Source organism: Xenopus laevis, chromosome 1L (genome assembly GCF_017654675.1).
Source record: "Xenopus laevis strain J_2021 chromosome 1L, Xenopus_laevis_v10.1, whole genome shotgun sequence".
Classification (NCBI taxonomy): domain Eukaryota; kingdom Metazoa; phylum Chordata; class Amphibia; order Anura; family Pipidae; genus Xenopus; species Xenopus laevis.
In genome coordinates, this window is record NC_054371.1 from 158,259,879 (window position 1) to 158,271,615 (window position 11,737).

An 11,737-nucleotide genomic window follows, 5' to 3' on the forward strand; every position below is an offset into this window, starting at 1 on the left:
GGCATTTTGTTTTGGCAGGGAAAACTTGTGTTCTTTTCTATTTGCACTACAAATACTAGAAATGGCAAAAAGCTGGTTTGATCATGCTGTAGATGTTATGCACACAAACTCTTGTTGCTATGAATAGTAGGCAGCTAGTTGCTACTCCATATGAAGGGCTGCCACTTGGGCAAGCCTGTTCCGGATGTGAATTGCACCTCCCAGCAATGAAGTATGCTGAGGAAATTTGAGTTTGCAATGTCTTTTAAACTTTAGTTGCTTCTGTACAGCAGGGCATAATCGCCCACTATGTGGAAGCTGTTACTAGAGCACGGCTCTACTTGAAGGCAGAAATTCTCTTGTAAATGGCAGTTTTGAAACTTGATGTATACTGATCAGTGTTTAATGTATTAAACTTTTTACAAATATTTAAATACATTGTTTCTGTATTGTATTTCTTTTTACTTCTATGTTGGTAAAGCAAACCAGACACATGGGATTTTTTTACACCAACATCAATGGTCACCTTTTAATCAGGGGAGCAAGTAAAATGCATAGCTTAGCACATATATTTATGTATATATTTATTTCTTGTATATGGAAGTACAACAACTTTAGGGAAAGCAGTCCACAACTTTTCATATTTTAAGATGGAAACTCCTAAGTGGATGTCCTCCTGAGTGGAATGTTCTAGATGGGGCCAAACCAGTTCTGTGTAAAGGGGAAGCTCAAAACCTTGCTTGGCCTTACTGCTGCTAACTGGCATCGGTTACTACAGTTATGTTTTAAATAACTTGCCCACCACAGCTGTCACATTTATAGGCCTATTATTGCCAGGCTGATATTGTAATCACTTTTAAATAATGGAATTACATATTTTCCTTCAATCTATTGGTACCATCAATGCTGTATTTTGATCCGATGGTACCCTAGGCACCAGTCAGCCAACTGTGCATGATGTCACCCACACCAATGACCAAGACACCCCCAGGACCACCACCAAGGGAAGGGGAAAACATTTTTTACTTCCTTGTTTTGTGACAAAAAGTCACGCGATTTCCCTCCCCGCATATGCAAATTAGGATTCAGATGCGGATAGGCCGGGCAAAAGGATCTGAATCCTGCTGAAAAAGGCAGAATCCTGGCCGAATCCCGAACCGAATCCTGGATTTGGTGCATCCCTAAAAAAAACATTGAATACCTCGAATTGATTGAGTTTTCAATCGTAAACTTCGATAAAAATCATGAAGGCTAAAAACATCTTCAAATGGTTCAAGGGACCTCTGCCATTGACTTCTATATGACTTCAACAGGTTTTAGCTGGAGTATTTTTGGATTCAGGCTTTTTGCAGCTTCGAGCATAATAAATCTTGAAAAATATGAGGTTTTTTTTTTTTATTCCTGAAAATTTTTTCTGGAAAACAGAACTCGACCTTTATTAAATAACCCCCTAAAAGTTTTTTTCTGTTTATAATAAGAGCTGAGATGCGTTACCTACATGAGAGGGGTCTATAGAATTCTCCCACAATTAATTAACTTTTTACAGGTTACCTGTGGGCTAATAATTGGGACCACCTATGTAGTGGGTAAGTTAGTAGTATGGGGCCCAATGATTAATGAAGGTGTCCCTACTCATGGCTTCTGTACTGGCTTTTTGTACATTTGACAAAATTTATTTTAAAGGCAGAGACATGTAGCACAGCTGGATTTAGGATTTTTCTACCAGCTGAGAAACCATAACGCATCCCATGAATCTAACGCTGGAGCGGGTTGTTTATATTGGGTATGACTTTTAGAAAATCTATGTGAGATATAATAAAACAAGTAACAGCCTGACAAACAAAACATCCAAAGATCCTCAAAGAACCTGTACTATTTTAGTACTTTTACTATTTTAGTATGTTTTCTGTTTCTATTTTCTATAAGCCAGCCCACGCAACACCCTGACATCCACATGACCGTCATGTTGCCCAGTAACTGCCACTTCACAGTCAAACAAACTTATGAGACTGTAGCTCACAGGACAGCGGGGGAGGGGAATGTTCAAAACAAAACAAGTTGGGAAACATACTGCAGCTTCAGAGCCGTTTTGTTTCAAGAACTTGGTTTAGTGACCTATACAAATAGGAGTGTTTAAGGCTGAACCAAATTTGAGGAATGTGAACAATCTGAAGGTCATAATAAACCTATAATTCCATGGTCCTCTCTATTAATTTCACACAAAAAAACTCAAAAATGCAGCAATAGTCTAATTAATTGTGCTGTGTGCTTTAGTCTCATTTTTTTTTCAACAGTTACATACATTATGGTAATGCTACAGGAGATCGGACACAGGATCACTATGTAAGGGCACCTGTCATTCCCCCAGCGGAGGTATGGACTAATAGATCCCACACTCTGCTTGGGGGATACAATAGATTTTGTTTTTAAACATGCTCCTCCTCCAGCACTAGGCTCCAGCACTGTGAGGGCGGCCATGTTGTAGCACTGAGAATAGTGAAATCACATGTGCATAATGTCTGATTTTTGCGTGTAAAGTTAATAAAAGTGATAGTTCACCAGAAATCCCTCCTCCTTCTACCCACCAAGTACTCTGTAGTGGGCAAATTATTTGAAGTCTTGTTAAGGGATCACATTCAAAATGTCCTAGTGAATGGCATTATGAGCAGCAATCAGCATGGCTTTATGTAGGATAGTTCATGTCAGACAAATTTGATTGCTTCTCATGATGAGGTAAGTAAGATGCAGGACAGTGGGGGGCAGTAGATGTGATCTATTTGGATTTTTCCAAAGCGTTTGATACTGTGCCCCACAAACAACTGCTTTCTAAACTAAGGTCTGTTGGTCTTAATGAAGTAATTTGCACATGGTTAGGAAACTGGCTACAGGATCGGGTACAGAGGGTGGTTGTTAATGGTACATTCTCTACTTGGAGTAAGGTTCTTAGTGGGGTCCCTCAGGGCTCGGTATTGGGTCCACTTTTATTTAACTTGTTCATTAATGACTTAGGGGAGGGTATTGTAAGTAATGTATCAGTGTTTGCAGATGACACAAAACTATCCAGTACAGAATGTATTTTAGGACATCCTGCAGCGAAATACATCTCCTTCATGCGATGTCCTATGCCTTCGGAATGGCGCTTTTACTCTCAGTCATCGTCCAAATCTGCAATCACACCTCTATCCTCTACCCTCCCTTCTCAGCCGTCAGTCATACGAACTCTGCCCTCAACCCTCCGCCCTCAGTCTTTCGCCCTCAGCCCTCAATCCTCCGCCCTCAGTCCTCTGCCTTCCGCCCTTAGTCCTCTTCCTTCTGCCCTCTTCCCTCCGCCCTCGCTGCTCAGCACTCCCCCCTCAGATCTCTCTTTTCACCCGACAGTCATATCCATAACTTTCTAAAGTGGTGAGCGAGGGCAGAAGGAAGAGGACTGAGGGCGGAAGGCAGGGGAATGAGGGTGGAAGGCAGATGACTGAAGGAGGAGGATGGAGGGCTGAGAGCAAAAGACTGAGGGCGGAAGGCTGAGGGCAGAAGGCTAAGGGCGGAGTTCATATGACTGACGGCTGAGAAGGGAGAGTAGAGGACGGAGGTGTTATTGCAGATTTGGATGATGACTGACGGTAAAAGCAACCAATGCGCCATTCCGAAGGCATAGGACATTGCATGAAGGAGATGTATTTCACTGCAGGATGTCCTAGAATGTGTTCCATAATCCAGCCCAATTAATTCCATCCAGGATGTGGCATCCTTGCAACAGGATCTTGACAAACTGGCAATCTGGGCAGCTAAGTGGCAAATGAGATTCAATGTTGATAAATGTAATGTCACCTGGGATGTAAGAATATCCAAGCCACTTATACCCTTAATGGGACTGCACTAGACAAATCCATTAGGGAAAAGGACCTTGGAGTCCTTGTAGATGATAAACTTGGCTGTAGCAAGCAATGCCAGTCAGCAGCATCAAGGGCAAATAAGGTCTTGAGCTGTATTAAAAGGGGCATAGAGTCAAGGGAGGAGGGGGTCATTCTTCCACTGTATAGAGCACTTGTAAGCAGGGCCGCCATCAGGGGGGGACAGGGGGGACAAGCGTACCGGGCCCGGGCATGAAGGGGGGCCCGGCAGCGCTGCATTTTTTTGAAGATCCGGGCCCCCCTTACGAGCGCCCGAGCCGTACGTCTTGCCTCTTCAGTGCCGAATGCGGAAGTGCCGAAAAGCCGAAGCCGATGCGACGAAAAGACCCGAAGTCACGGAAAAAGCCGAAGTCCCGAAGTCACGAAGCGCCGAAAAGACCCGAAGTCACGAAAACAGCCGAAGCCGAAGTCCTGAAGCAGCGCAAAGACCCGAAGTCACGAAAACAGCCGAAGCCGAAGTCCTGAAGCGGTGAAAAGACCCGAAGTCACGAAAGGAGGCGAAGTTGAAGTACTGAAGCCATGAGTTCAATTCTACTGAACACCAGTTTGTGTTTTTTTTTTTTTTAATCCCCTGGCCACCAATGTATTATTTTAATATTCTATAGGCCCCTGCCACCAATCTTTTTTTTAAAACTTTTGTTTTTGGGGCCCCAATTTTTTTTTTAACTCGTAAGGTTCCCCTTGCCACCATTGTTTTTTTTTGGGTTTTTTTTTTAAAAAAAAAATTAATTTTCTTTTTGGTGGCCCCAAATTTTTTTAACTTGTAAGGGGGCCCCTGCCACCAGTTTTTTTTTTTTTTTCAAAAAAAAATTATTTTTTTTTTAAATTTTTTTGGGGCCCCAATTTGTTTTTAACTTGTAAGGGGGCCCCTGCCACCATTTTTTTTTTTTCAAAAAAAATTTTTTTTCTCCAAATTTTTTTTTTGGGGCCCCAATTTGTTTTTAACTTATAAGGGGGCCCCTGCCGCCAATGTTTTTTTTTTTTTTCAAAAAAAAATTTATTTTTTTTCAAATTTTTTTTTGGGGCCCCAATTTGTTTTTAACTTATAAGGGGGCCCCTGCCGCCAATGTTTTTTTTTTTTTTCAAAAAAAAATTAATTTTTTTTCAAATTTTTTTTTGGGGCCCCAATTTGTTTTTAACTTAGAAGGGGGCCCCTGCCACCAATGTTTGTTTATTTTTTAGTTTTTTTTACATTTTTTTTTTGTTGGGGCCCCAAGTTTTTTTTAACAGGGGGCCCCTGCCACCAATGTTTTTAAAAAAAAAAAATTTAAATTTTTTTTTTTTGGGGCCCCAATTTTTTTTATAAGGGGGCCCTGACCATCAATAGCTTTTTACAACTTGTGTGGGGGGGGTTACTTTTTTAGCGCTGATGTCTGTGTGGTCTTTTAACTGCGATGTGGGCGGGATATGGGGCGGAGCTTGGTCGTCAGTGTGGGCGGGGCCCAGGGGGCCCCAAAAATTTTGTTGTACGGGGCCCCGTGATTTCTAATGGCGGCCCTGCTTGTAAGGCCCCATCTAGAATATGCCGTACAGTTTTGGTCTCCATCACTCAAACAGGACATTATTGTATTAGAGAGGGTACAGAGAAGGGCAACTAAGCTGGTAAAAGGTATGGAAAATCTTAGCTATGAGGTAAAACTGGCCAAATTGGGGATGTTCACGCTGGAGAAGAGGCGCTTAAGGGATGATATGATGACTATGTATAAATATATAAGGGGATCATATAATAATCTCTCTAATGCTTTATTTGCCAGTGACACAAGGTCACCCATTCCGATTAGAAGAAAAGAGGTTCCGCCTAAATATTGGGAAGGGTTTTTTTTACAGTAAGAGCTGTGAAGATGTGGAATTATCTCCCAGAACCAGTGGTACAGGGAAGGGAATACAGGGTTATGGAAGATAGCTCATAGTACAAGTTTTTCCCCCTCTGAGGCAAATTGGAGAGGCTTCAGATGGGTTTTTTTTTTGCCTTCCTCAACTGGCAGTTAGGCAGGTTAAAAAAAAAGTTAAAAGGTTGAACTTGATGGATGTGTGTCTTCTTTCAACCTAACTTACTATGTTACTATGTTACTCGTTGCATCTATGAAAGACAATTGGATTTTGTGTATCTCTAATGAACTTGTATTCTGTAAACAGCAAAATATAATTACTTGAGATAGTGCTATGACCAAACAAGAGCTTTTGTAATGACCACAGGAACCAGGCATCTGATAAGAATTTTCTCAACTTGGGAAAGGTTTATGTTTAAGGGATCCCAAAGATTTCTTATGCGTCATACTCCTAAATGGCAATTCTCACTCTGTATATATATTTTTGAGGAGTTTGTGGTTACTAATGTTTCTGCTTGCATGACAGTTTGTAGAACATGTGTTTTGCAATGCTGTGCATGTGATTGTTGGCTGTGGGAAGTTCCCATGTCACTTCCTAAAAAACACCATGATTAATCAAAACAGTATACACAGATTTTGGACCTAAAAATTACATCCAAATAGATAACCTCAAATTATTTACCCAGAGGTCTGTATATTTCGAATCACTGATAACACAATACACAAAACATATTATACAGAACTTTATTCTAGGCTTAAATTCCACTATCTTGACTTAGCCACCCACTAAAAGTCATCAAACCTACTTATGAAGCAGGGGATGTACTAAAATCTCAACGGATTTGGGAAAGTTGGATTGATGTTTACCCTATATCTCATAACTAAGGATAATGCTGTGCTGATCATACTTGTACTCGTGGTAAGACTGTATTAATTTATGGGTGTGATTCTGAGCTGAGACATTCAGATTTTGGTATGATATATCATATTTGATCGAAAACACCTAACATTTTCCAGTATGCGGGGTTTTCATTTGTAGGGGTTGAACTTGATGGACTTTGTCTTTTTTCAACCCAATTTAACTATGTAACTATGTAGCAGAAGCAGGGGTGCGCCTGCCATGAGGCAAGATGAGAACCAGTGGCGTAACTAGAGTGCGCTGGGTCCCCCTGCAAAAAGTCTTCAGAGGGGCCTAGCGCACTCTGATCCCGCTTCTGCCCCACCCATGTCCTGCCTCTGCCCACTAACATCCTGCCTCCACCGGGCAATGTCCTGCCCCATCCTGATAAGCTAAAATAAGCTTAGGGGTCGTCTCAAATTATCAAGCAGAAAATGAGGTTGGCCTGAAATATAAGATGATGCTACAAGGCTGATTATTACATTTGTAATTTGCTAGTTGCATTGATTTCTGTGCTGTCATGTAGTAATTATATGTTTTAATTACTAATCAGCCTTATATTGTGAAATTTCTATTCTGTATACACAGCATATTTTGAGTCAGTCCCTAATTTCAGTAAGTGACAGTAGCACGGAGAATGTGCAGTGAATTAGGAGAAAAGAAGATGGGGAGATACTGGGGCATCTTCAGAGGCACATATCTGTACTGCTAGAGGGCTGTGGTTGCCTTAGACTGGCACAAAAGCCCAAAACATAATGTATAACATTTCTAGCCTACTTCTTTAGTAAAGCTTTAGTTCTCCTAAAGGTTCAAATTATTACTGCTATAGCGATGCTAGTTTTTGTGAAAGGAATTCACCAAAATCATATGGCGTTTAGCATTCCAAGGTTGTTTATATGAGACAATTGGTGCCATTTATCATTTTTTCATAACACTGCCACCTATTGAAGAAGAAGCTAACTACCACTTGACACAAGTAGAAGGAACATTACTCTAATGTTAAAAAAACATCTTATACATTCACAGCCTAGTCATATGTTTTATACCACAGGTCTCAGTAATTGCAATTATATCAAAATGCTATGTGCATGGAAGCTCCACGCATTTGCATCAAGCAAGTGTTCTAGGCAGACTCAATAAGTGGAGCTGTCATCAGGGGGGACAGGGGGTAGCGTCCTGCAGCGGCCGCGGGTTACCCGCAAAAACCTGCGGTACCCTGCGGGTTGCGTTTAGAAGTTCCAGGTGCGGGTATACCCATGGGTCGGCAATTCTGCGGGTTTGTGGGTTGTGGGTCGGCCGCGGGTCTTCTCAATATCGATATTCACTCCTTTCTTCTGGTCACGTCTACTTCCGATGACATCACCTGTTTACAATGACAGCACTTCCTGTTTTACTTCTTTTTTTCTAATCACGTCTACTTCCGATGATGTCACTTCCGGTTTACAATGACAGCACTTCCTGATTCTTGATGGTCAGCGGGTTGCGGGTCCGGGTTGCGGATAAGGTACTTGCGGGTAGGGTCGGGTAGCGATTCCATGCGGGTAAGAATGCGGGTTGCAGGTCCGGGTTGCGGATTGCAGGTTGCGGGTATGGGTCAGGTTCGAGTCCCAAAAAATGGACCCGCGCTGGACTCTAACAGGGGGTACAAGTGTACCGGCCTGAAGGGGGGCCCGGCAGTGTTGCACTTTCGAAAGAGCCGGGCCCCCCTTGACAGCGCCAAAGCCATACGCCCATTTCTGAAGTCCGGAACAGCCGAAATGCGGAAGTGCAGAAATGCCGAAGTCCCGAAGCGGTGAAAAGATCCAAAGCCAAGCCTGAAGCCGAACTCCCGAAGTGGCGAAAAGACCCGAAGTCACAAAAACAGCCGAAATTAAAGTCCTGAAGGGGCGAAAAAACCCAAAGTCATGAAAACAACCGAAATTGAAGTCCTGAAGTGGCAAAAAGTCACGAAAAGGAGGTGAAGTTGAAGTCCTGAAGCCATGAGTTCAATTCTGCCGAACACCAATTTGTGTTTTCTTATTTTTTTTAATCCCCTGGCCACCAATGTATTATTTTAATATTCTGTAGGCCCCTGCCACCAATGTTTTTTTTAAAAATATTCTTTGGGGCCCCAATTTTTTTTAACTTGTAAGGGGGCCCTGGCGCCAAAGTTTTTTTAAAAAAAAATTTTCTTTGGGGCCCTAATTTTTTTAACTTGTAAGGGGGCCCCTAGCACCAATGTTTTTTTTTAAAAAAATATTCTTTGGGCCCCAATTTTTTTTCCACTTGTAAGGGGGGCCCTGGCGCCAATGTTTTTTTTTTTAACCTCTAGGGGGGCCCTGGTCACCAATTGTTTTTTTTAACTTGTAGGGGGGCCCTGGCCACCAATTTTTTAAAAAAACTTTTAAGGGGGACCCTGGCACCGCAGTTTTTTTAACTTATAAGGGGGTTGTATGGGGCCCCATGATTTCTAATGGCTGCCCTGAGTGGACCTGTAAAATGCATACTTTTACACCAGTAGCAGTGGCATACCTTGACAGTGCTGTGCATCACCCTCCTCAATAAAAATCTTTGGGGGGGCACACATAGACCACCCTGACAGCAACTCTTAACCCCAATCCCTCCCCAATGGTGCACTAGTTTGTGGAGGACAGCACAAGCTGAAGTAGGAGAGAGACTGGGGAGGGGGAATTTATGTGTGACATGGTCTAGGCAACCCCTTAACCTTAGGGTCTGCTGTATTATAATCACACCATTGGTTAAAATCAAGTGAGGCTCATGATGCATTGCTGAATAAGGAAGGTGTTGATACTGCATTTTAATTGACCGCCATAATTTATTTATGTTTTTTAGACGTATTTACATTGGATTCTATATTTTCCCAGCTGTTGTTGTTCAGTCCCTCGCTGACTCTTTTTACTGTTAGGTTTATAAGCACGAGCAAACAGTTTAAAGGAACAGTAACATCAAAAAATGAAATTTTTATAAAGTAATAAAAATATAATGCAGTGTTGCCCTGCACTCGTAAAACTGGTGTGTTTATTTCAGAAACTGTTTATATAAACTGTTTATATTCAAAATTGCTTTATATAAATACTGTAAGCTGATGTGTAGCAATGGGGGCAGCTATTCAAAGGAGAAAAGGCTCAAGTTACACAGTAGATAGCAGATAAGCTCTGTAGAACATAATGATGTTATCTGTTATCCACTATTTAACCTGTGCCATATAGCCTTTTTTCAATTTCCACCATTGCTACACAGCAGCTTGTTTATATGAACTATAGTAGTATTTCTGAAGCAAACAGATCAGTTTTACCAGTGCAGGGCAACACTACATGATATTTTCATTACTTTAAAAAACTTTCATTTTTTAATGTTACTGGTCCTTTAAATTCCAAACATAGGAGACACTGAAATATTACATAAACCTAAACCCACCTAAAACTTTGTAAACTGGGGGTGACTTCATGAAATGCTGCAGCAATTGTATTATGAAAAAGCTGTGGTTACTGTGGCAACACCGCATTACCTGGGACAAGTCACTTTTCTCCTGGTATCCCAGCATACTTAGGGGCGTATTTATTAGCATCACTGGTGATGTTGCCCATAGCACCGATGATTTTGCCCATTGAACAGTCACCTACAAGTTAGAAAACAGACGCAAACCTCTGATTGGTTGCTATGAGAAATGTGGATAAATATGCCCCTTAGAGTGCCTATTATAAGTAATAAGAGTACTGCACTTTTTATCATCTTTATCATCCATCAGGTGACAGTGCTTTAGGGTGAAAATGAATTGACAAGCTAAAGTAGTACTGTCTTGATAACTCAAGAATCACTCTATTTCCAGTTTAAAACAGAATATTGCCACACTGTCAATGTGTGCATAACCCCATTACCAATGACATTGTCAATAAATACCACTAACGTACAAAAATATTACTTTAATTTTCTGTTTGCATAAACAAATGTACATTTACATATTTGCAGTGGGCTAAAATATTGATAGTTTAAAGGAACAGTTCAGTGTGAAAATAAAAACTGTGTAAATAGATAGGCTGTGCAAAATAAAAGATGTTTCTAAAATACTGTAGTTAGTTAGCCAAAAATGTAATGTATAAAGAGTGGAGTGACTGGATGTGTAACATAATAGCCAGAACACTACTTCCTGCTTTTCAGCTCTCTAACTCTGAGTTAGTCAGTGACTTGAAGGGGGGCCACATGGGAATAAGGTTGCCACCTTTTCCCAAATGTTTTACCGGCCGGTGGGGGGGTGGGAGCAAAAAGGGGGTGGATAGTGACATCAAAAGGGGTGGGGGCCGGGATGCAAAAGGGGCGTGGCTATGGTGCTGAGATTTTCAGACGGGGGACAAAGTCAGCAAAGATAAGTTTACTGGGGATTGGGGGCAGGCCGAGGGGTCTTTTTGAAGGGTATTACAAATTTACCGGCAGGTACATTGCCGGTAAACTTGCAATACCGGCCCCGGCAGGTGTTTTACCGGCTAGGCCGGTAAAATACCGGCCGGGTGGCAAACCTACATGCAGGGCCGCCATCAGGGGGGACAGGGGGGACAAGCGTACCGGGCCCGGGCATGAAGGGGGGCCCGGCAGCGCTGCATTTTTTTGAAGATCCGGGCCCCCCTTACGAGCGCCCGAGCCGTACGTCTTGCCTCTTCAGTGCCGAATGCGGAAGTGCTGAAAAGCCGAAGCCGATGCGACGAAAAGACCCGAAGTCACGGAAAAAGCCGAAGTCACGAAGTCACGAAGCGCCGAAAAGACCCGAAGTCACGAAAACAGCCGAAGCCGAAGTCCTGAAGCAGCGCAAAGACCCGAAGTCACGAAAACAGCCGAAGCCGAAGTCCTGAAGCGGTGAAAAGACCCGAAGTCACGAAAGGAGGCGAAGTTGAAGTACTGAAGCCATGAGTTCAATTCTACTGAACACCAGTTTGTGGTTTTTTTTTTTTTAATCCCCTGGCCACCAATGTATTATTTTAATATTCTATAGGCCCCTGCCACCAATCTTTTTTTAAAACTTTTGTTTTTGGGGCCCCAATTTTTTTTTTAACTCGTAAGGGGCCCCTTGCCACCATTGTTTTTTTTTGGGTTTTTTTTTTAAAAAAAAATTAATTTTCTTTTTGGTGGCC